Here is a 25,464-nt window from a genome sequence, read left to right as displayed (position 1 = left end):
ATTGTGAGAACTATCACGATTTGAAGCTCTCGTGGTTGTTGTGACTCAAATCGATTTACTGTTACTGTTCTCTTGGTAAAGACGAAACACCATCATATCTGTTTTATATAATATCGAATCCCGCCCTTTTAAAGGATTGGTGGAACTGAAGTTCAACAAAATATTATTATTTGGAGTCTTCACTCATTTCTTGATTGTCAAAGGTTAAAGCTTTTATTGAACAATCAATGACAATAGAAAAGGATATAATTACCCTCTTTAAAAACAATCAAGTCATGTCGCCCTCCAGCCATTGCAGGGCAAATAACTTTAGAATAGAAACATGGCATTTTCACACACGATATTAAAAAACCCCAATTATTTCAGTTTTTCCTAATGGAAAGATATATTATTTTCAACGAACAGGCAGAAGAGGAAACATCATTTTGTTTACATAGACAAAGTAGTCACGTCATTCTAAGTTTTTGAATGTTAGTGTATCATTAATCAATTCATTTATATTTTTTAACAATAACAAGGGCTTTAGAAATAAGGATAGTCGCTGAAAGGAAATGGCGCAGGTCCGGACTGCAGATTGACAAGGACCTTTTAAAGGAAAAAAAACAGGAAGATCAAATATCAAATTAAAAGAGCCAAGACTCAATATTTCAATAAGGAAATCGAGGAATATAACACATCAAGAATGCTTTTTCCTTTTGCTGACATCCTCTCTGGAAAGAAAAAGACTGGCTTGTGTAATAAATACCCAACATCTTTCAAATCTATTGATCTTCCCTCTGTTTTGGCGATTACTTACAGAACAAGGTCACTAAAATTAGTGAAAAAAACTACATTCGTATCAAGCTAGTCAACCAGTTTTTGATCCTTTTGGTGGTGAGAGCTTGCAGCTGTGAATTTTTGCAAGCGACCGAGGAAGAGATAATTTCAATTATAAAACATCCACCACCTAAAACCTGTAACCTAGACCCCATCCCAACACCTTTACTTGTAATCTATCTGGAGCATCTTGCTCCCATTTTAACATATATAATAAATGAATCTCTCCATACTAGCACAATTCCTCAATCTTTCAAAAAGCTGTAGTCGCACTATTCTTAAAAAGGTTAGCTTGTCCTTAAAAATTTTAGACCTGTCTCAAACCTTCCCTTTCTTAATACTAAAATAATTGTCGGCCATAGATTAAATAGGCATTTAGAAAAATATAATCTTTTCGAACCAAATTAATCTTCTATGGGCAGTATCATAAAACAGAGACGGCTCTGTTGAAGATCCAAAACGATCTTATCTGTGCTGCTGATGAAGGTAACGTGTCTATTCTCACCCTACTTGATCCCATCGCAGCATTTGACACTATCAACCATTCTATACTTCTAAAGTGCTTGTCTATAACTTTCGGGCTAACAGGAAATGGGTTAGATTGGTTTCGATCTTATTTAACTGACCGTTCGCAATCAATTTTGATTGACGGAATCGCTTCTCCCCCTTTTCTTTCGAGTTTTAGGGTACCTCAAGGATCAGTCCATGGCCTCCTGTTATACGCTTTATATACCCAAACTCTTGATGGTGTCATTATGCAATGTAATATTAATGATTACATGGTGTTGATACACAGCTTTATATGTCAACTAAACCAGTTCTTGCGAATGGTTTAGTCTTTTTCATGGAAAAGTGCATTGAAATTGTCAAGAATTGGATGTCTGTGAATAAATTGAAATTAAATGAAGAAAAAATTGAAGTCCTTTTCTGCAACCCAAAGAAACTCACAACATCCCTTCAAAGAACTTCATTGTGGTAAAATGGATCGATCTATTTCGCAGAAAATCTAGAAACTAGGTATATACTTTCAAAATGACTTATCCATGAAAAAACACATTAACTACCCTTGTAAAATATTGCATTTCGAACTTAGAAAGATTTCACAATTATCAAAGTTTTTAAAAACTCTTGTTTCATCATTTATATTTTCTAGGATAGATTACTGTAATTTGCTCCTTCATAACATCTCAAACTATCTCCTTCACAAATTGCAGCGTACCCAAAATTATTCTGCTAGGGTCATTCTAAGAAAAATGCCAGGAGATCATAATATTACACCGCAAGGGATCATATTATATCCATGTTATTGTCACTTCACTGGCTACCTGTTGAACTAAGACTCAAATAAAAATAATTGCTGTTCTTTGCTTTAAATGTATCAACAAAACTGCTCCTTCATATTTATGAAACCTTATTTCATTGTACTCTCCTTCCAGAACTTTTAGATCTAGTGATCATCTCCGATTAACTGTTCCCGAAAAAAAGGCTCCAAAAAGATTTCTGATAGGTCTATTTCTCATGCTGCTCCTTCTATTTGGAACTCTCTTCCAATTCCCTTAAGAAAATGCAACAAACAAGATACTTTATAAGACAAATATTAAGACATATTTTGTTAGGAAATATTTAATAGATTGAAACCCGTTTCCTTTCAATGATAATTTTCCATGATATGAACGTCTTAAGCATGTTTCGTGTACCTATGACCTGTTAATCTAGCTTTGATATTTTCATTGAAAGAGCGCCTCAAGCTGTTTGTATATGGAATCTTCTTCCTTGAATGACTAGACATAGATGGAAAAGATCTTAAAATCATTAGAAACTTATATTGGAATCAAAGTGCAGCCGTCATGATTGAAAGAGAATTCAGTATATGGAATAGGCGGGGTATAAACTATCTACATTTTAATAATAATAATAATAATAATAATAATAATAATAATAATAATAATAATAATAATAATAATAATATATAATAATGATAATAATAATAATAATAATATAATAATAATAATAATAATAATAATAATAATAATAATAATAATAATAATAAATAATAGAGAGAGAGATAGATAGATAGATAGATCGATAGATAGATGGATAGAGAGATATAGATAGATAGATAGATAGATAGATAGATAAGATAGAGAGAGAGAGAGAGAGAGAGAGAAAGAAGAATAATAAAGAATAAAATAATAATAATAATAAAAGAAGAAGAAGAAGAAGAAGAAGAAGAAGAAGAAGAAGAAGAAGAAGAGAGAAGAAGAAGAAGAAGAAGAGAAGAAGAAGAAGAAGAAGAAGAAGAAGAAGAAGAAGAAGAGAAGAAGAAGAAGAAGAAGAAGAAGAAGAAGAAGAAGAAGAAGAAGAAGAAGAAGAAGAAGAAGAAGAAGAAGAAGAAGAAGAAGAAGAAAAGAAGAAGAAAAACGACAACAACAACAACAACAACAACAACAACAAAGAAAAAACGACAACCACAAAAATAACAACAAGAACAAAAACAACAACAAAAAGAAAGAAAGAAGATAAAGATAAAGAGATAAAGAGCGAGAGTTGTTGGGGGAGAGAGGGGAGGGGGAGAGAAATAGCAAGAAGAGAGAGAGAGAGAGAGAGAGAGAGAGAGAGAGAGGAGATATGAGGGAGGGAGAGAGAAGAGAGTGAGGAAAGATAGGAGAAAGAGGGTGGAGAGGGAGAGAGAGAAGGGGGAGAGGGATAAAGCGAGAAAGGGGGGAAGAGAGAGAGGGGGGGGGGGAGAGAGGAGGGGGGGGGGAGAGAGAGAGAAAGAAAGAGGGGGAAGAGAGGGAGATACAGACAGTGAGAGAGAGGGAGAAGGGATTGAGAGAGATAGCGATTGATAGATATATAGATCGAGAGAGAGAGAGAGAGAGAGAGAGAGAGAGAGAGAGAGAGAGAGAGAGAGAGAGAGAGAGAGAGATGTTACGGATAAAAACAACCGGATAGAAGAAAGCCAGAAAGAGCATTGATCGAGCCTTCGTGCCAGATATTTATTGATTGGGGAATCGCCTGGCGTGGTCTATTTCTATCTGTTGGTCTTACCGGGAGGAGGGAAGTGGTGGGTATAGGGCTAGAAGACGTTGGGGCGGGTGGGTGGGGGGGGGGGGGGGGAGTGGGTGTCAGGAAGGAAGGGAGCTGGGTGTCTCAAATGTAGTAGAATATACGTGTCAATATATTGAAAATCTCAAATATTTGCCGTTTTGACATAATGTTTGGTGCCAAATTATGATATTTCAGCAAAGATGAGATAATTAATTGAAATGAAAAGAGAAACTATGTTATTCCGATAAACAAATAATTTATTTGGTGTGGATTAAAAAGGGGTTTAGGATCAATAAACGGAAAGACACATGAATTCAAATTCAACAATTGATCAGGTTTGTAGTATACTAAACTGGTAAATGATTGTTTGGAGCAACTAGAAAAAAATATTATGGCTTGATCGATTGATAATCAGAGAGATAGATATATAATCAGAGAGATAGATTTATTAGTTTGATAGATAGATAGATAGATAGATAGATAGATAGATAGATAGATAGATAGATAGATAGATAGATAGATAGATAGATAGATAGATAGATAGATAGATAGATAGATCGAGTAAAAAAGTCAGATAATAGTCAAATAAATAGATGAATAGATAGAGAGACAGATAAACATTTATTTCTTCGAGCTTCAACCAGCAAAATGTTCAATCTAACTATACAATGCCAAATAAAATATGCTTTTCTACGGTTCATAGATAGATCACCTATTTTAAAAAATTGGCCACAAAACATTTACATCAAATAATCAAAATCTTCTTTTGACAATTTGGAAGTATCTAGCCTTAATTGATTTAAAGTAAAAATTGCAGCCAAAGATATCAAACTGTATTTTGTCATGGTAAGGCAGTTTTCAATATGAAATGTCTGGTACTATACTGGAGTAAACCAGATGATGACAAGTTGAAATAGGGAACAAAAGTGTGGTGTCAAAAACGGGTTCCTATCTCATTGGAAATACAAAACCACTCTTCTGGAGGACTGGATACACGCCTTGTGTGATTGATCTTCTGGTTTCAGAGTGATCGTCTTAATTTCTAGTCTAAATATTTGCTGGTCGTCAATAAAGTCGTCAATAAATCTTCGCTCTTTTATGTCCCATAATCCTTAGAACCGGCCTACGCGTCCTGCTACTAAAATAGTTATCCCACCTTATGTTTCAATATGTAACCTATTAATTATTAGTCCTTCGAAGCACTGGTAACAAACACATTTCCAAGGATTTTGGAAAAATAAAAGTAGAGTGTGTGATCGTTACGTCACAACTTTTTTTCTTCTCTATTATTAAAAATATTAGATTTTAATAATTTGCACTTTAGGATATAACACCCATTGTACGAATAAAACATTTAGAATTAATCCAAGTTTCAAATCTATAAATTCAACTTTCAGCGCGTATATTACTGAAATGAGAGAGATTCGGAAGTGATTTTTTTTTTTGGCACATAGGATGTGAAAACTATAGTCCGTTTCATAATTCTTATCCAAGCTTAGAGAGGTTTTCTCTAAAACTATCAAGTGAATGGCACTGATATTTAGCATACTTATTTCATATAACCACGACCAAACAAAGATAATTTTTCCCATTTGAGAACAATACAGATTAAGGATTTTGCTTATCTGCGCATATTAAAAACTTTTGCGGTTACTCATTTCAAGTTTCAGATGCTTTACATTACAATGGCATGACCTAAAAAGGTCATTATTTCAAAATCAGTGGCGTCGAGTAGCGAATATTTCAATATGATCAAAGTGTGCACTTAAGCCTTTTAAATCTGTGTTCTAAATCCGACCAATTGGATTGTTAATGTCGCAATACAATCGCTCACGTCTGGCTTCAAGATTGTATTAATTAAATAGATTCAAAGCAATGTTTTTCAATGTCACTGTATCACAGAATGCATTTGATATCAATTGTCAAAAACTTGGGAATTGAAAGTTAGGTCAAAAAAGCAAACGAAATTACATTACGCCTCTGATTTTATGGATGATTAAACGTATGACAATATTACAATGATCGTGATATGTGTTGACAAAAAGTAGACATTCGTGCAATTTAAAATTGAGACAGCGATAGTGTCTGTGTCACTGTTGAAGCCAGGTATGAGACGCACGTGAATTGAGTGAATGCTCACGGTAGTCTTATGGTATTTTTAAAAACTGTATAGTGTATAGAATAGTATTTTATAACTTGATAAACTGTAGACATCATTTTTTATAAATCCGTGATACAGTTCGATTTTTTAAATATGACTTTAATCAGAATTTTATTTCTAATTTATGGATATACATTTCGGGAGAAAACAACAAACTTTTTTTTTGGTTGTGGGTATATGTAATATCCATGCAAAATTTCACTGCAATGTAGCACATAAAGATATCCACCTCTCAGCTAGGATATGTGTAATGAAACGAACCATAGTTCTATTTACTTTCATCATCGCAGTGAAAGGGAACATAGCCATGTACCCTCGGACAGCCGTCCAAATGTCGGCAATGGCAGTGTTAAACACAGTTTTTAACCACCGACGGTATGTGTTAAAGTAAAATGCTCGCTCATTCTACATGTCAATCAATCGTACCTTAGCATAAAACTACATTATGTAACCTTTAACGTTTATATATGGAACAATGTTGACGTCACTCAAATCATTATTATAATTTTTAGACAGCCTGTTATTGATTAGTTCTCACTAAATTATATCAATCAGACAATAAACGTTAAAGGTTACACACAGTTGTCTGAGTTGGTATATTCAATCTGGCTGGTGGATGTTATGACCAAATAAAATGTACCAACACACAAAATTACGAGTAACCTTTAGCGCGTATAGTCTGACTGATAGAAATTATCGAGAACTAATCAGACAAGTTGTACAAAAACACTACTAAAGAGGTGAGTGACGTCAACTTGACTTCGTTCCTTCTATACTCTGGTTCAGATTGAGAACTAGTTGAGAAAGTAAACAACTTGATATATTGCCCGAGCGGGCGAGAGGGCTTTTCACAAATCCCTCCTTCTGATTAGTCAAAATTCGACCGGTTAATTAGCGGTGAACTCCATGTGTAATACGATTTGCGCGCGTACGCGCATATTTATTCCCCTCGACCGTCGGATAGTCGGCCAACCTATTATATACTCAGGTGTATGATTACGTCAGCCACAGATGGCCGCAACGACTCATGATTAGCTGACAATAGCGTGCCAAATTATCTAATTACTCGCAAGTTTAATTAAAGTCCATTCTATTTCTTGGCTATGATGGTTAGTTATACCAAAGACGTTCAAAAATCACGAAATCAAAAGTTTCCAGACTTGCGTCTTGCTTTAAACTCTGTACTATTAATAGCGTGGAAGTTGCCCCGTCTTGTTAAAAAACAAATAATTGATCGGAATAAAGTGTGGAATAAGTTCTGTTTTTTTTTCCTTCTATCAATGACACATGATTTTCAATGCGAAGAAGAAATTACATTTGGTTTATTTCTAAAGAGTAATTTGCCTCCAATGAGTCCTGACTTGGATACAATGGATTCCAACCAGGAATCCCACAATTTCAGCAGAATAAAAATGATGCGGTGGTGGTGGCGGTTACAATAGTGGTGGTATAGGCGGTGGTGATGTTGTTGTTGATGATGATGATGATGATGATGATGATGATGATGATGATGATGATGATGATGAAGATGACTTAGTGGAGGTGGTTGTAGTAGTGATGGTGATGATGATGATAATTACGGTGATGTTGTGGTGGTTGTAGTAGTGGTGGTAGTGATGATGTTACAACTAACCTCATCTATTTACTTTATAATATTTTATGTCTCTATAGTACATATAATAAATGACGCTCTTGCACTATATTATGCTATAATATAATATAATTGGGCTGGATAAGCCCGTATAACCCATTATGATTAACGAAGTTCCACTCCCACCTACATTGATGATGATCATCATGATCATGATGATGTTGTTGCCGATGATGGTGACGATGACTACGATGTTACTAGTTTGTATATTATGTGTGAGTGTGTCTATGTCAATATAAATGTGTAACCAAATGACAAATTGCCACTATTTTGAGGAGAATAAAGATATATTATTATTATTTACAAATACGTTTATTGCATCATGGGCAAACGATTTATCCCCCCCCCCCATCGCCTTGATAAATATACTTATATAATGTTTATGTCATGTTCACGCTTGTGCCGTGGTTTTAAGCCAAACGAAAATGGAAACCCACGGCCGTAAAAGTTGAAAGGTCATATCCGTATGGAATGGTTTACCACAGGAAGTCAACAGGATGCGTGGAAAGAAAAAGTATTGATCTATAAGAACGTTGGCGTGATGGTCTGTGAATTAACTCTTTGCGGCTAGATACTGTTCGAGTTGAACAGATATATTTACAACACTTAGAATCAATGTTTTGACTTCGTGTTGTAATATCGCATGACGGCGAAATGGGCGGGTGAATGAGGTTTTGCATTTCCACTTTGGAGACCCAGGTTCGAGCCCAGCTATAGGATTCCACAGTCTGACGTCACGTCCGCCTAGCAACGAATCGGCTGGCTCTAAACAAAAAAAATCCGTGCTTGGTCCGGGCAAGGAATAATTGGAAAATCGCTCAAAAAACAATTTTTATCTTAAATATGGTCCAGTGTTTTGTACCAGATTGTCTACACCAGTCAGAGAGTCACTCTTGCAAGTTTTACAGATTTCCAAATGGACAGGCAGACAAAAAATTGAAGAAAAAGTGGATCACTTTAGTCAGGTAAGCACGCACGCCTCGTCGAACATTTGATAGAGTTCGTAGTCCAGATCTAGGTCAAGTTCTAGCTTACGTAGACCTATATTTTATGATTAAAGTGTACAATTGCACGAAATTATAAATAAAAATACATTCCAAACTAGGTTTTTATTGAAGTTGAAGCAAAAATGATATCTCAATCGTTTTGATGTTAAGGCTGATAAACTGAATGAGAGTTAAGTTCAACTGATAAGTGATAATTTTTTTAAAAGGAGAACAAGAAGAAAGAGAAGAAAATATTTGTTAAAATCTTACTTTAAACTCGATACCTTTATGGCAAAATGAAAATAAATAAATAAAATAACGCAACCTCTCCCCCCCCCCCCCCCTCCTCCCCTCACGCAGATATCTCTCTCTCTCTCTCTCTCTCTCTCTCTCTCTCTCTCTCTCTCTCTCTCTCACACACACACACACACACACACAAACACACATACTTTCCTCTTTTTTTTTGGAAAGTTTCTCTGATTCTCTGCCATGCCTCCCCTCCCCGACAGCCGAGGTGGCAACTCTGTGTGAACAAAGCAAGATGGCGGCAGGGACCTCTCTCCTTTACCTGTGCCCGATTGTTGACACTCCAAAGTTTCCATCACCGCACTGTCCAGTACAGTACTGACTGAAATAAAGAGAAAACGCCAGTCTTGCCACACTCAACCCCAAGATCAACTTTAACTGTGTAAATTTAAGAATTCATATTTTTATATATACCTAGTCAAAATCATCAAAAGAAGTAATGAGGAAGTGCGACATTTTGCTGAATGTGCGATTTCATAAAAGACAGGCGAGAGACCCACCAGTAACCTAGTCTCTTGCACACCTTTGATTTATCATGCATTGAGCTGGTGTCAAACAAGATAGTCTAAAACAAAGTACTTATCAAATTAAATAATATGCCCAACAGAATTATTGTTGTTTTTTTTAATCTTTTCATTTCAGGAGAAAGGACAAAAGATCCAACATCATCATCAAGAGTATGTTCTTGTCACTTCAGAGATGGTGACAAAGCCAACCTCCCTGAATGGTTTGACAGAAATAAAAATAAATTGTTTCCACCAGAGCCAGAAAGAAAGAAAAGAAAAGTGACACAAGGAATTCCCACCCCATCTCAATTGGCACCAACATCAAGAAGTCCACCACCACCACCACCACCATCATCATCATCATCATCATCATCATCATCATCATCATGATCAGCTCAACTCTCTTCATCATCATCACAAAGTCCCACCTTTAAAAAAACCAGATTCCTCATCATCATTATTTTCCTCCTCATCATCATCCTCATTATCTTCTCCCTCATCATCATCTCAACTCTCGTCACCATCATCACAGGATTCCATCTTTTAAAAAAAACAGATTGTAGAACAAGTGAGGATATTTTAAATAGAACAACAAATTTAATTCAAGAACAACAAATTACAGACAAAAATAAGGAAATAGCTAGCTTTAAAAAACCCAACTAAGTTAGATTCAACGCACTTACACTGTTTCAAGCCTTACAGAAAAAGTTCTTCGAATGGAGACAGGTGTACATTGTTTTAAAATATTTAATATTATTGTTCAATATGTTGAGTGCTTTAGAGGTAACATTATTTATTATAGTGGATGGGAAGTTCAGGAAGAGACAGTTGCATTAAAAGACCAAATTTTCATTATTACACTTATGAAACTTAGACAGAACTACGCTAACCTTCATATTTCACAATTGTTTAGCGTTAGTGAAAGTACTATAACAAATATTATACAAACTTTTATTCATGTTTAACATAAGCCATAAGCTTCTCTTTGAAAATGTTATGAAGGTTACATGCCCTTCTAGACATAAAAATAAACTATCAGCTCCATCATCATTTTTAAGATTTCCAAATTGCAGAATGATCATTGATTGTACATATGACCAAATTGCTATTCCTAAAGAAATGGATAAACAACGGTTAACTTATTCTTCTTATAGGTCCATGAATTCTGTTAAAGCTCTTGTTGGTCTGAGTCCAAATGGTGTGATAAATTTTATTTCTAAACTGTATCCAGGGTCTGTCTCGGATAAGGTCATTGTACAAAATTGTGGATTACTAAAACTTTTAATTTTAAGCCCTGGAGATTTAATTTTAGCAGATAAAGGTAATAAAGGTAAAACCCCATCCTGATTCAAGATATTTTACCTCAAGGAGTAACTGTAAATATCCCTTCCTTTTTACATAATAAATTTACTAAAAATGAGATTTTATTAACAAAACAAATTGCTTCATGTAGAATTCATGTTGAGAGGGCTAATGAAAGACTGAAAAATGTTAACATCCTCTCATATATTCCAACCATGTTAAGAGAAACATCTGATATTATTTTTCAATTTGTTGCAGCACTTGTCAATCCCCAGTCTCCTCTTATTAAGGAGACTGCATTTTGTTAGCTTTGCCATTTATTTTGTACAACACACATATTTTGTTCATCATCATCAAATCACCATTCAAAATAATGGTTTTGTAGGTCCATACATGATTTTACATGATAAACATGACAAATTATGGCATTGTTGTATCAATGTATGTTCAATGTCATTAACATTGTTAAGTAAAATATGACAAATTAGTTTTGGACTGAATCAACCCAAGGCATCATCAAGATAGATCTGTGGAAGTAAAAGAATAAAAGATTCAAATTTAGAGCTGCGACCATGCTCAATAGGCAAAAAACAAACAAACTAATAAAACGTCTGTTGTGGTCTTGTGGTATGACACTCGCTTTCAGATCAGAAGGTCCTGGGTTTGGGCCTCGCTCGGCGCATAGTTGAGTCCTTGGAGAAGGCTCTTTACTCACAATCTCTCACCGTACTCAGGTGTCAAATGATTACCTGGCCGTTAACAGCGTTGTCTCTGTCCGAAAAAATTGTAATATCGCTCAACAGGCATCATGTCCCGTCTTACATGTTAAATGTTGCTGTTGGCCAGGGACCCCTAGTAAAGCACTTTGAGCACATTTAGTGGATATTACGCTGTATAAAAACTCAATTTAAAAAAAACAAATTAAGTGATTCTTTCATTCATCTTGCTTTGTTGATAAGGGGGAAACCCGAACGTCCTTTTTATCTGTTTTCGTATATTAAATTGAAGTTCACATTCAATTTCACAATGTTATTGATTTCTTCGAGTTTCAAGCAGCAACATTTACATTACACCTTAACCCAATAGGAAGTTTAGTTTACCGAGACTAACACTGGTCTAAATAAATCCTTTATTCATCCCATAGAGGAAATTTATCTCTTGGATCTAGTCCCAGGGAAGACTGGAATAACCGCGGTGCAGCGCCGCAAATTGAGCTAGGGCGAGGTGACTTGCTCAAGGCCACACAGAGCAGCGGCGGGTGAACGAACTCGGTACCTTTCGGGTACGAAGCAAAAACCGTACCGCTGATCCACGCTGCCCCACATGAAGTATGATAAAATGTCTAGCGTGATTGGTGATTGTGATGCTCATATGAGTATTATAATAAAGGTTACAACACGATACTAAATGGCTAGCACTATTCAGTATCTGATACTGAATAGTGGTTTTGCACTATTCAGTATCTGATACTGAATAGTGGTTTTGCACTATTCAGTATCTGATACTGAATAGTGGTTTTGTACTATTCAGTATCTGACACTGAATAGTGGTTTTGCACTATAATACGGTGTTTTTTTTTCTCCGAAACCTGAAAAAGTGATGGGAAGAGGGCAGCTGTAGGAGTGAATATGGGACTCAGAGAAGTGTACACCAGTGGGGAGTGAACCTGGGACTGGGTTTCGGCGGGTTTCCAAATAAAAAGCAATTACTTTTTTACGAAACACGACGACACCTGGCAATATCCGACAAAGTTATGAGAGGTAGGCAGCAGCGTGTGTGTGTGTGTGTGTGTGTGTGTGTAGGGGGGGGGGGGGGGGGGGGAGAGGATGAACCTGAGATTCAGGGAAGTGTACACCAGTGGGGAGTGAACCTGGGACTCTGGGTTTTGTAAAAAAGCAATAACAATATGGGGGGGGGGGGGGGGGGGGATTACATTTTTACGAAACCCGGCAATATGCGGAAAAGTTGTGGAAAGTAGGCAAAGCGTGGGGAGTGAACCTGGGACTCAATGAAGTGTACACCAGTGGGGAGTGAACCTGAGACTATGGTTTTCGGCGGGCTTCAGCTAGTTTCATATAAAAGCAATTAATTTTTTACGAAACCCGACGAAACCTGGCAATATCCGAGAAAGTTATGGCAACAGTGATGGGGAGTGAACCTGAGATTCGGGGAAGTGTACACTAGTGGGGAGTGAACCTGGGACTGGGTTTCGGCGGGTTTTGAAAAAAAAAGCAATTACTTTTTGTTTACAAAATGCACCAAATCCCAACAAAATGGGGCAAAGTTATGGAAAGTAGGCAAATAATGGGGAGTGAACCTGAGACTAAGGGAAGTGTACACCAGTAGGGAGTGAACCTGAGACTATGGTTTTCGGCGAGTTTCAGCGAGTTTCACATAAAAGCATTTACTTTTTTACGAAACCCGGCAATATCCGACAAAGTTATGGGAAGTAGGCAACAATGAGGAGTGAACCTGAGACTCAGGGAAGTGTACACCAGTGGGGAGTAAACCTGAGACTTTGGTTTTCGGTGGGTTTCAGGGAGTTTCACATAAAAGCAATTACTTTTTTACGAAACCCGGCAATATCCGACAAAGTTATGGGAAGTAGGCAACAATGAGGAGTGAACCTGAGACTCAGGGAAGTGTACACCAGTGGGGAGTAAACCTGAGACTTTGGTTTTTGGTGGGTTTCAGGGAGTTTCACATAAAAGCAATTACTTTTTTACGAAACCAGGCAATATCCGACAAAGTTATGGGAAGTAGGCAACAGTGGGGAGTGAACCTGAGACTAAGGGAAGTGTACACCATTGAGGAGTGAACCTGAGACTATGGTTTTCTGCGGGTTTCAGCGAGTTTCATATAAAAGCAATTGCTTTTTTACGAAAACCGACGAAAACCTGGCAATACCCGAGAAAGTTATGGGTAGTAGGCAACAGTGCTGGGGAGTAAACCTGAGATTCGGGGAAGTATACACTAGTGGGGAGTGAACCTGGGACTGGGTTTCGGCGGGTTTTGAAAAAAAAAGCAATTACTTTTTGTTTACAAAATGCACCAAATTCCAACAAAATGGGGCAAAGTTATGGAAAGTAGGCAAATAATGGGGAGTGAACCTGAGACTAAGGGAAGTGTACACCAGTAGGGAGTGAACCTGAGAATATGGTTTTCGGCGAGTTTCAGCGAGTTTCACATAAAAGCATTCACTTTTTTACGAAACCCGGCAATATCCGACAAAGTTATGGGAAGTAGGCAACAGTGGGGAGTGAACCTGAGACTCAGGGAAGTGTACACCAGTGGGGAGTAAACCTGAGACTTTGGTTTTCGGCGGGTTTCAGGGAGTTTCACATAAAAGCAATTACTTTTTTTAGAAACCCGGCAATATCCGACAAAGTTATGGGAAGTAGGCAACAGTGGGGAGTGAACCTGAGATTCATGGAAGTGTACACCAGTGGGGAGTGAACCTGAGACTCTGGTTTTTGGCGGGTTTCAGCTAGTTTCACATAAAAGCAATTAATTTTTTACGAAACCAGGCAATATCAGACAAAGTTGTGGGAAGTAGGCAACAGTGGGGAATGAACCTGAGACTCAGGGAAGTGTACACCAGTAGGGAGTGAACATGAGACTATGGTTTTTGGTGGTTTTCAGCGAGTTTCATATAAAAGCAATTACTTTTTTACGAAATCCAACGAAACCTGTCAATATCCGACAAAGTTATTGAAGTAGGCAACAGTGGGGGATGATCTTGAGATTCAGGGAAGTACACTTGTGGGGAGTGAACCTGGGACTCTGGATTTTGTAAAAAAGCAATACCAAGGGGGAGGGGGAATTACTTTTTACGAAGCCCGCCACAACCCGACAAAGTTATGGGAAGTAGGCAGCAGTGGGGATTGAATCTGGGATTTGGACACCGATGAGGATTGAACCTGGGACTGCGAGAGGCTGGTACCAGTGGACAGTGAGCTCAGAATGTACTTTTATTTCGAAACCTACTGAAATTGCCAAAAGTTATGGGAAGGGGGCACCATTGGGCAATGAACCGGGATTCAGGGAAGTGCACACTGGTTGGGAGTGAACCTGGGACTGCGAGAAGAGGATATCAGTGGAAATGAACCTGGGACTATGGAAGATAGATACTAGTGGGAAATGAAGCTGGACTATGGGAGTTGGGTACAAGACGAGAATGAAGCAATTACTTTTTTACAAAACCCACCGAAAAACCATAGACTTAGGTTTACTCTCCAATAGTCTACACTTCCCTGAGTCTCGGGTTCACTCCCCCACTGTTGCCTACTTCCTTTCCATAACTTTGTGGGATATTGTCGGGTTTCATAAAAAAGTAATTGCTTTTTTTTTACGAAACCCAGTCCCAGGTTCACTCCCCAATGGTGTACACCTCCCTGAGTCCCAGGTTCACTCCCCACTGCTACCGACTTCCCATAACTTTGTCGGGGTTCGGCGTGTTTTGGCAGGTTTCGTAAAAAAGAAAAACACCCTAAAAATACCACCTGTATTCAGAAAATAGATGTCAATTGTAGTCTAATATTCAGTATATCTATTTAAATCATTATTATTATTATTATTATTATTATTATTATTATTATTATTATTATTATCATCATCATCATCATCATCATCATCATCATCATCATCATCATCATCATCATCATCATCATCATTATTATTATTATTATTATTATTATTATTATTATTATTATTATTATTATTATTATTATTATTATTATTATTATTACTATTATTATTATTATTATTATTATTATTATTATTATTATTATTATTATTATTATTATTATTATTATTATTATTATTATTATTATTATTATTATTATCATTATTCTTCTTCTTCTTCTTCTTCTTCTTCTTCTTCTTCTTCTTCTTCTTCTTCTTCTTCTTCTTCTTCTTCTTCTTCTTCTTCTTCTTCTTCTTATTATTATTATTATTATTATTATTATTATTATTAATATTATTATTATTATTATTATTATTATTATTATTATTATTATTATTATTATTATTATTATTATTATTATTATTATTATTGTTATCACGTAAATTTTAATATAATACGGCAATTAATTCACGGAAGTACATCGCTCAATTAATAATGGCAGAAAGTCTGGCCACATATTTATAATGAATCGGGTTTGTCTTAGATGACCAAACAAACAAACAAACAAACAAACAAACAAACAACAACAACAACAACAACAACAACAACAAATGAGACAAACAGAAAAAACAAGATTTTAAAAGGTAATAAACAATAGAAGAGCACATCAATGAAAAACAACAACGAGATTATAACACATAAAAGATATTCGTAATAAATCGATAACTGATTAAATTACTCGAACTACTTGATTTAAAAAAAAATAATAATCATAATAATGATGATGATGACGATTACAACAACAATAATAATAATAATAATAATTGTAAGTAAGTAGAAAAAATAATAATAATAATACTAATAATAATAATAATAATAATAATAATAATAATAATAATAATAATAATAATAATAATAATAATAATAAAAGAACAATAGTATAATATCAACATTAAAGCATATTACTAGCAAATAAAATTATCAAAACAAAAGTTTAAAAAATATCAATCGACAGAAGGAATTTTTAAAATATTGGGGAAAAAAAAAAAATTATCCCTGCCGGGATTTGAACTCTCGAACCTTAAGCTCAGAGTCAAACAGGTTATTTCCACCAAGCCATGGTGTCACTGAACATTTAGTGACATTTAATCATCTCTATTTAGATATTTAAAAATGTATTTGAATTCCACTCTTACTTTGATATTTTGAACTATGTTAATTGCACTATAGCAGAAATTAAAAAATTACGATCAAAATATTTTTACAACTTTGAATCGGGCTGTCAGTTACTGCACGTGTTCAATCTGGAAGTAGGTCAGTAGTTCGACCGAGATTGTCGCACTTTTCACTCTCTCTATAAAAAAGAGTTCCTTGTGGATACTGAATAGTGGCAAAGCACTATTCAGTATCAGATACTGAATAACCACTTCCATACTAAATAGTATGTAGTAGACTATAGTCAATAGCAACGAAAATTAGCGAAGCAAGACTAAGACCTCAAAGACTCAAAGTCCGTGGTCCATAAGATAAAAACACAATAATTCAATGACTCCCTCTCTCTCTCCCTAACTAAAATCGAACGTAAACAGTTAAATCTTTCCATTGGATATACTAAATCTGCCTAAACTCAAAGTAAACTGATTATTGTCCAACAGTAGTTTTACGGAGATGTGAGATTTTGAGAGTGAGAATGAGAAGACGAAATGACTTACCTTCACAGAATACTCTTTATTCTTCATGCTGGCTTGAACTTTGCCGAACATCAAGCCATCTGAGTAAGTGAAAGTCAAAACATGACCTGACTGATGATGATTTTCACCTCGCGAGACACTTTTATGCTCATTGGAGAAGTATTTCATAAGGGCGGTGATGGAAATAGGGTTCGTGTCAGCCATTTTTCTCGACTGTTTAGAGCCAGCCGGTTTGTTGCCATGCGTTGCTGCGCAGGATTACGTCACGACTTAGGAAGCCTATTGGCATCTCATTTTTTTCCTTGAGAAAAATATTTAACCGGCATTGCTCAATTTACGGACGTCTGGATTATCTCGGTATTTTCTCGAGATAGACTCCAAAGAATTATTTCCCTAATGGATGAATGAACTAAACCAGGAAAAGCCAACAATACAAACACACAAACATACAAATAGGATATACAAAATAAATAAATAAACATGGAAATTTTTAGATCAAAATGATACATAAAATGTGCATGCCAATCTATCTATTTATTTATAGTATATGTTTGGAAAGAGAGGAAATATATATATATATATATATATATATATATATATATATATATATATATATATATTAATATATATATAATATATATATATATATATATATATATATATATATATATATATATATATATGTATATATATATATATATATATATATATATATATATATATATATATATATATATATATATATATATCAAAGACCCAACGGAATTTATGCCAGGCTTCAGGAATGGCAATCGAAAATATTGGATCGGCTCAAACCAACTACTGACAGGACACGACAGGACTGCTGCAAACATGCATCGATGGGGTCTGAGGAAATCAGCCGACTGTCCCGACATTCAGGGAACGCTAGAGACAGCAGACCACATCATCTCACTGCCCTGTGACCAGATTGGTGGGAGGTTTCAAGGCTGTCCTCAATTGCGGTGACATCTGCTACTACTACTACTACTACTACAGACATTTATACAAACGCGCACACACAAGTAACACATACCCTCACTCTTGCACATATACATAGATATGAGGGGGGTGGGGGGGGGGGGTTGGAAGCAAATATGAATTAATGAATGAAAAGTCTAACAATAAATATAATATTCGAAACAATAATGACAAATGAAGGGAAGTAGTTTATGTATTGAGCTGTCTGGTGTATATCTTACAAAATCCAATGTTAAAGTTATCATACATACGATTTTGTTTGCCTAAAGAATTATAAAGTTAAAAATATTCATAAAATTGTATTTGGTTAAAAACTATTTTAGTAGCTTACATGAGAAAAAAGAAGAAAAAGGTTAATTCTTGGAATTCAAGACTTGGCATACCATCAAATTTCAGCTATCCTGTAACATGACATCATTTCCATTTATAATAGATGCGAGTTATCTGGCCAGCAATATATTATGTTTCGTATTTGCATAATCAAACGCATATCCGGCGATTTGGATGAGTGCATGCCTTATATTGTGGATTACCTGCATATAATTACAATTCTGATAAAAGTAGTTCAACAGAGCCAATGGGGCCGGAGATTTGTCTCGGTATCTGTAGCGTTAATTGACAATAGTAATTGCTTGCCGCCCTTTTTAGTGGAACACTAGTTTATTGCAAGGTACTTTTCTGATCTAGCCACGCAATCACTGCTGGGTGGACTAGAAAAGTCTCCAAGGGGGGGGGGGGGGGGGTGGAGGATTTGTTTGTGGAGCGAGTAATTTACCGTCTAATGTGAACCGTGCAATCTGCCGTCTAATGTGATGCGAGTATTCTACCAATCTAATGTGAAGCGATTACTCCATCATCTAATGTGAACCGAGTACTCAACCACCTTATACAGACCTGCCTACTATTACGAAAAAAAATCGTAGAATTACGAAATTTGGCTACAATTTCTTATATTCCTGAGCGTTAAAACTTTTTGAAAATAAAAGTTGATGCCAGTCTCCATAATTTTAAGGATTTTGAAGTGTTTTAAAAACATCCTTATGAGGGTAAATTATTGATTTTTAAAATTAACTATAGCAAGTACAATTTCTCTCTCTTAAAAATACGAAATTTAAATCTTTAAGTAGGCAGGTCTGATCTATTGTGAATTGAGTACTTTATCGTCTAATGTGAAGGGAGTACCTCCCACCTAATGTGAAGGGAGTACCCTACCATCTAATGTAAATCAAGTACTCTACATTCTTGTGTAAAGGGGTGTACTTACCATCTAATGTGAATCGAATATTCTCCAATCTAATGTGAACCGATTACTCTACAATCTACTGTGAAGTGAATACTCTACCAAGGAGCAATCTACCATCAAATGTGAATCGAATACTCTGCCACACTTCTATGTTCACATGATTATGTCCAAGAAAAAGATTCTTCAATGGCGAAGCGGTCGGCCGCCTAGCCAAACTACCGCGTTCGTGTCGCTAGGGTCGTCGGCATGGTCGAGAAATAAGCGAACGTCCGAATACACCAGCTGTAAAATGCGATACCAGGGTTAGGGACCTGACGCAGACATTGTCCCTAAATATTGAGAGCCAGAGTATGGCAAACAATTATGAGCTTTTGTCAAACTACTGGCCGTCCATATAATAGATATGCTCCTATTACAGGAGATCTATCTTTATTCAGGCGCCCAATCTTCTCGATTCCAAATCCAGCGAGAGGAAACTTCGAGGCTCAAAGGAGAGGTTAGCATTTACGCTAAAGAGCCATCGAAGGTAAGGGTCATTGAGAGCGCAACAGACAGCAACAAGGTGAATAGAATTTCCTTAGAGGTAGGTTGGCTGTTTTTTTTTCACATCTACAAACCACCTAGAACGACTTGGACTACACCACCGGTAGCGATGGTTAGTCATCCTTCCATCTGTCTGGGAGACTTTAATAGCCACCATCATGAATGGGGCTACCGAGACTGCAAAGAGGCAAGTAGATAACTCCACTCATGGATGGACTGCAACGATCTACACCTAGTGTACGATCCTACAGCCAAGGGTACCTTCAGTGGCACCCGCCATAAGAAGGACCTGACCTCCTGACATCATCCACGTCACGAAGGGAGCGAACGTTGAACCTCGGACAGTCCTTGGCGACTTCCCGCATAGCCAGCACAGGCCGGTTCTTGTCACAGCGGAGGTGACAATTCCGAGGGTGCAGTCTCTTCCACTCTGCAGATTGAACTTCAGGAAGGCTAACTGGGAGGAATTCAGTTCCTATATCGAGCAGGTTTGTCCTGCCATCCCTCCCAACTCCGAGAATATAACCAAATGTTTCCATTCCACGGGGAAAGCAGAAATCTTACACCCCCTGCTGGACGGAAGAATCGGAAAAGCTGTACAAAGAGTACTAGCAGACCCAGTCCCAGGACGTAGCCGGTAAACTACTTCAGTCTCTTGCAGAAGGAAGGAAGCAACGGTTGCAGGAGACGTGGTAAGTCCCGACTTTACACACTTTAGCCGTCACGCTTGGCGATTGATAAGATTGTCATTGGATCCGGACCGGAGTTTCGCGAATGCTGCACCAGAATGTGAGGTAGACACAATTGCCGGGAATATAAAGAACCGAAGAAAACGGGTAAAAACCTATCGAGATTTTGCTTTTTATTTTGTCAATCCCAGGTACCACTAAATGAGTATAGACTTCACATGAGCTTTGTATTGGGGTCCCTGTTAATATATTTTTTCCTTTCGACATCCTCTTATCTCATATCAGTGACTCTACTTTAATTGTTGATCTCCACTCGTCTTCTTTCCTCGGCAGTAAGGCGACGGTGGGCTTTTTTTCTGCATTGAGTTGGTGTTTTTGTTGGATACTTTTGATTTCTGTCACATCGGCTTGGTTTATGCCAATGAAGTAAAAAAAACAAAAAAAAAAAAAACAAACAGCCAGCGTATGTCCTTTTAGCTCTTTTTCGAATTGTGAGCGCAACGTGGGTACTGATTTGCTCTGTTAATGATTGCTTAAGGTAAACGATAAATAAGACGGGACTGAGAGTGACTCCTTGGGGTGTAATAATAATAATAATAATAATAATAATAATAATAATAATAATAATAATAATAATAATAATAATAATAATAATAATAATAATAATGAAGAAGAATTTATAAAGCGTACACGACTTCCACTCTAAGGTGCTCAGGGCGCTATGAAGGAAAAAACAAAACAAAAACAAACAAAACAAAAAAACCCAGTTAAGTTACAATCAATAGTGAATTTATATTTGCTCTAAAAGTGACCGCAGAGAAGTATAGAGAAAAGCAAAGAGAATTACATTGTGTGTTAATTAACCAGTAGATTTCTGACCAATCAAATCATGGAATTTGTGGCACACCCTCGCACGTGTTCGGACAAACATCGTTGGTTGTTAATAAACGGCAACGTGAATGAAATAGGCCTCTCTCTGACCATTGTTATTGTTCTTATACCGTCAAATGGGTGACCAGTTATCGCACGATATTCTCGATCAGATTATGAACGTTTAAATTTCCGCATAGTTTTCTGTGTTGGTTCTCTTGATCAAACGGTAGAACAGTAGGTACTTTACGTAAACACAAACCATCGAAAGTAAAACCTGCACAGTTTGCTGTGTCTACCAATCACTACCATTGTTTACATTATGACGATTGTCCGAGAGGCCTGGATATCTGTCTATTGACCTGGAGAAAGCATATGATAGGGTACCAAGAGAAGAAATGTGTGTGAGGGACGTTGTGAAAGGGGGGGGGGGGGGGGGGGAGGGGTATGAACGATTTATGATAATGATATTAATCCTTCTCTTATTATGAGAATAGAAAATAGTAATAATATGCCAAGATCGAATCTACATCAAATGGTATTCAAATGTGTTAACGTTATAAATAGCAATGTGCGTCTTTGTGTCAAAATGTGTGTGTGTGTGTGTGTGTGAGAGAGAGAGAGAGAGCGTGTGTGTGTGTGTGCGTGTATGTGTGTGTGTTCGTCTGTGTTCGTGGGTCGTCCCATGTGCGTATGTGAAAAATACACATAAATATGAGAGAGAGAGAGAGAGAGAGAGAGAGAGAGAGAGAGAGAGAGGGGGGGAGGGAGAGAAAGAGATAGGAGAGAGAGAGCGAGGGAGAGAGAGAGAAAGAGAGAGAGAGAGAGAGAGAGAGAGAGAGAGAGAGAGTGTGTGTGTTTGTGTATTGTTTATATGTGTGTTTATCATCAGAATATTTAAAGAGAGGGATGGGATGTTTGTGGTTGTGGATGTGTGAATTCGTCTGTTTTTGTGCGTATGTGAAAAGACACAGAAAGATGTGCGCGTTGGTGTGTGTGTGTGTGTGTGTTCGTGTGTGTGTGTGTGTGTTTGTGACAGAGAGTTTGTGTGTGGGTGTGTTTGTGTTTATGTATGTGTGTGGGTTTGTATCGTCGTACATAAAAAGAGTGATGAGTTGTTTTGTGTGAGAGAGAGAGAGAGAGTGTGGGTGTGTGTGAATGTGTGTCTGTGTTTGTGTATGGGTGTGTTTGTTATCATCGTATGTTATGAGAGGGATGGGGTGTTTGTGGTTCTGGCTGTGTGTATTTGTCTGTTTTTGTTGGTCAGCACATGTGCATATGTGAAAAAGACACATAAAGATGTGCGTGTGTTTATGTGTATGTCTGTGTGTGTGTGTGTGTGTGAGAGAGAGAGAGAGAGACAGAGAGATGTGTATTTGTAGAGAGAGACATAGACAGCGAGATAGATTGAGAAGGAGATAGAGAGATGGGGAACATGTTTCTCCTCTCTCTCTCTCTCTCTCTCTCTCTCTCTCTCTCTCTCTCTCTCTCTCTTTTTTTTTTTTTTATTTTTTCTTTCGTTCTTCCTCTCTCTCTCTCTCTCTCTCTCTCTCTCTCTCTCTCTCTCTCTCTCTCTCTCTCTCTCTCTCTCCTCTGTATGTGTGTGTGTGTGTGTGTGTGTGTGTGTGAGTGTGCGATTGAGTGTGTTTGTTGGGTGTTGTCTATGAGTGTAACTAGTCGTCTAATCCATGTCAATAGTCCTGTATTGACATTGGTTGACTAAGTGATGAGTCAGTGTCAATATAACAAGAAAGGACGCAATTTACCTGATCTGATGCAGTCTCTGCGTGGTCATTGTAATATGCAAGATTAACCAAATCGGATCAAATAACTACTTCTCTCATCTTTAATCTAGTTAAAATAACATACGCCCCCCCCCCCCTTTAAGAAAGCAGTAACAACGACGTGGCCGTATTGCTAATTAGATAAACCAGGAACAGCACCCGCTGGATGATAATAATAATAATAATAATAATAATAATAATAATAATAATAATAATAATAATAATAATAATATAATAATAATAATAATAATAATAATAATAATAATAATAATGATAATAATAATAATAATAATAATAATAATAATAACATAATAATAATAATAATAATAATAATAATAATAATAATAATAATAATAATAATAATAATAATAATAATAATAATAATAATTATAATAAATAGGTAAAATGTTATCATTTTCACTTACATGTTATTCTTCCTTAATTCAAAGTTTAATACAGAATAAAACATCCAAAGAGTGCCTGATTTCGTTGTTGTTCAACTATCAGTTTAGTCCATTCTTCATCTTCAGATTTCGAAATAGCTTTGAAGATAAATACTTCGTGGATGTAAATATGCATGAGATTATTATCACAAAGTTATTCAAACCAAGGTAGCGATTAAAATTCCGGATGTGGAGAAAGAAAGAAATCCCAATTCCGAATCCAGATCGATTCGGAGACTTGCGTCGTAGTCGACAGTGATTGGAGAGGCGCGATCACGATAAACCAATTCACAAGCAGTTTCGGTGCTCGTAGTGCGAGTGGTGGATGTTCCTGTGGTGTCGATAAAGTGTGTTTGGCACCAGACTCTCGTCTGCCGCCTGTACTCTGTGTTGTTGTCTGATCAAAAACCTCGTTATTGGTAACTTGAATTGATTAGGGCTTTCCCCCATTAATCAGTTGTCCCTATTAGATAAACCTGCTTGTTTCGTTTACAATGCAAAATTCTGTGAACGCATTCGCTTTTAAGTAAATATAGTAACTCAGAGCCCTACAGCCCACGGTGCTGGAGTAGCCAATGCAGAGGTGAACGTGTGTGAGTGTGTGTGTGTGTATGTGTGTTTGTGTATGTGTGTGTGTGTGTGTGTGCGTGTGTGTGCCATGAAACAAACATTAACAATTGCTTGTTATTCTTAGGTTGTAGTAAAGTGTTTCCGACCAAATCTGTCAGAGCCCGCTACGCAATCACTGCTTCTCTGTTTGATAGACAGATTCAGACAGAACCTCAACCAAACACGGAGCCGATACAAGTTCATTTCCGGTGTTTCTCTTTTTTTTTTTTACGAAACCCGACAAAGTTATGGGAAGAAGGCAGCGGTGGGGAGTGACCCTGGGACTCAGGGAAGTGTACACCATTGGGGAGTGAACCTGGGACTGGGTATCGGCGTGTTTCGTAAAAAAGTAATTTGGCTGAGTGGATAAGAAGACAATACACTTCCACCCAGGAGACCGAGTTCTAGAGAGTGAATGCCACTTATATAAAAGGGAACCGAGAAAGAACAATGTGTGTGTGTGTGTGTGTGTGTGTGTGTGTTCGCGCGCACACATGAGAGAGAGAGAGAGAGAGAGAGAGAGAGAGAAAGAGAGAGAGGGGGTGGCGATAGAGAGACGGGGAGATGAAAAACTAAACCTTGAAGGCTCTCTCTCTCTCTCTCTCTCTCTCTCTCTCTCTCTCTCTCTCTCTCTCTTCCCTTTCCAATTCTTTTTTGCTTAAGAAAATATTTTAAAAAGAGGGGGTGGGGGGGGGGGGGGGGGGGGGAATTAATACTCTTTCAGTTTCTCAATTTCTTTGATACCCCCTACCCTTTTTTCGAAATTAATTCTATCATAGTGCACCAGCCTTCATTTTTTCGGTTTTTATTTTACCTCCTTATATATCGTTCTCTCTCTCTCTCTCTCTCTCTCTCTCTCTCTCTCTCTCTCTCTCTCTCTCTCTCTATCTATCTATCTATCTCTCTATCTCTCTCTCATCTTCTCTTCTCTCCCCCCCCCCTCTCTCTCTCTCTCTCTCTCTCTCTCTCTCTCTCTCTCTCTCTCCCTCTCTCTCCTTGCACATACACGCCTTGCTCTTTTTCGATCTCTCCCCTCCCCCATCACCCCAACCCCGTTTTTTCCCGTCGTGATGTGACTTCGTTATATAAATGTAAATTTGTTTCTCCCGTTTCCTTATTATCTACTGTTTTGTCTATCGCCTGGCCGAAACTTTGTTCGTTTTGTGTTGCCCCCTATGAGTTAAACTCAC

General features: G+C 37.1%; 1 protein-coding gene and 1 long non-coding RNA gene across 2 annotated transcripts in view; both read right to left on the bottom strand.

Moving 5' to 3' along the window:
- The window catches only part of LOC144977248 (uncharacterized), a 127,960-nt gene extending 103,960 nt beyond the window's left edge, over nucleotides 1–24,000 (bottom strand). Inside the window, exon 1 of the mRNA XM_078922272.1 lies at nucleotides 23,648–24,000. The gene's annotated coding sequence lies outside the window, so the exon portion shown is untranslated. The remainder of the gene's footprint in view (nucleotides 1–23,647) is intronic.
- LOC144977249 (uncharacterized) lies at nucleotides 9,908–17,373 on the bottom strand. The gene is made up of 2 exons (XR_013646284.1): nucleotides 17,116–17,373; nucleotides 9,908–11,306 (listed from the first exon to the last, which is right to left on the bottom strand). It is a non-coding gene; the product is annotated as an uncharacterized LOC144977249 (long non-coding RNA).
- Nucleotides 24,001–25,464: the final 1,464 nt, after the last annotated feature.

This window comes from Berghia stephanieae, chromosome 7, assembly GCF_034508935.2.
Source record: "Berghia stephanieae isolate SIO BIC M18660-M18661 chromosome 7, UCSD_Bste_1.3, whole genome shotgun sequence".
NCBI lineage: Eukaryota > Metazoa > Mollusca > Gastropoda > Nudibranchia > Aeolidiidae > Berghia > Berghia stephanieae.
Note: the sequence above shows the minus strand (reverse complement) of the source record. Positions and strands in the feature narration are given on the sequence as shown.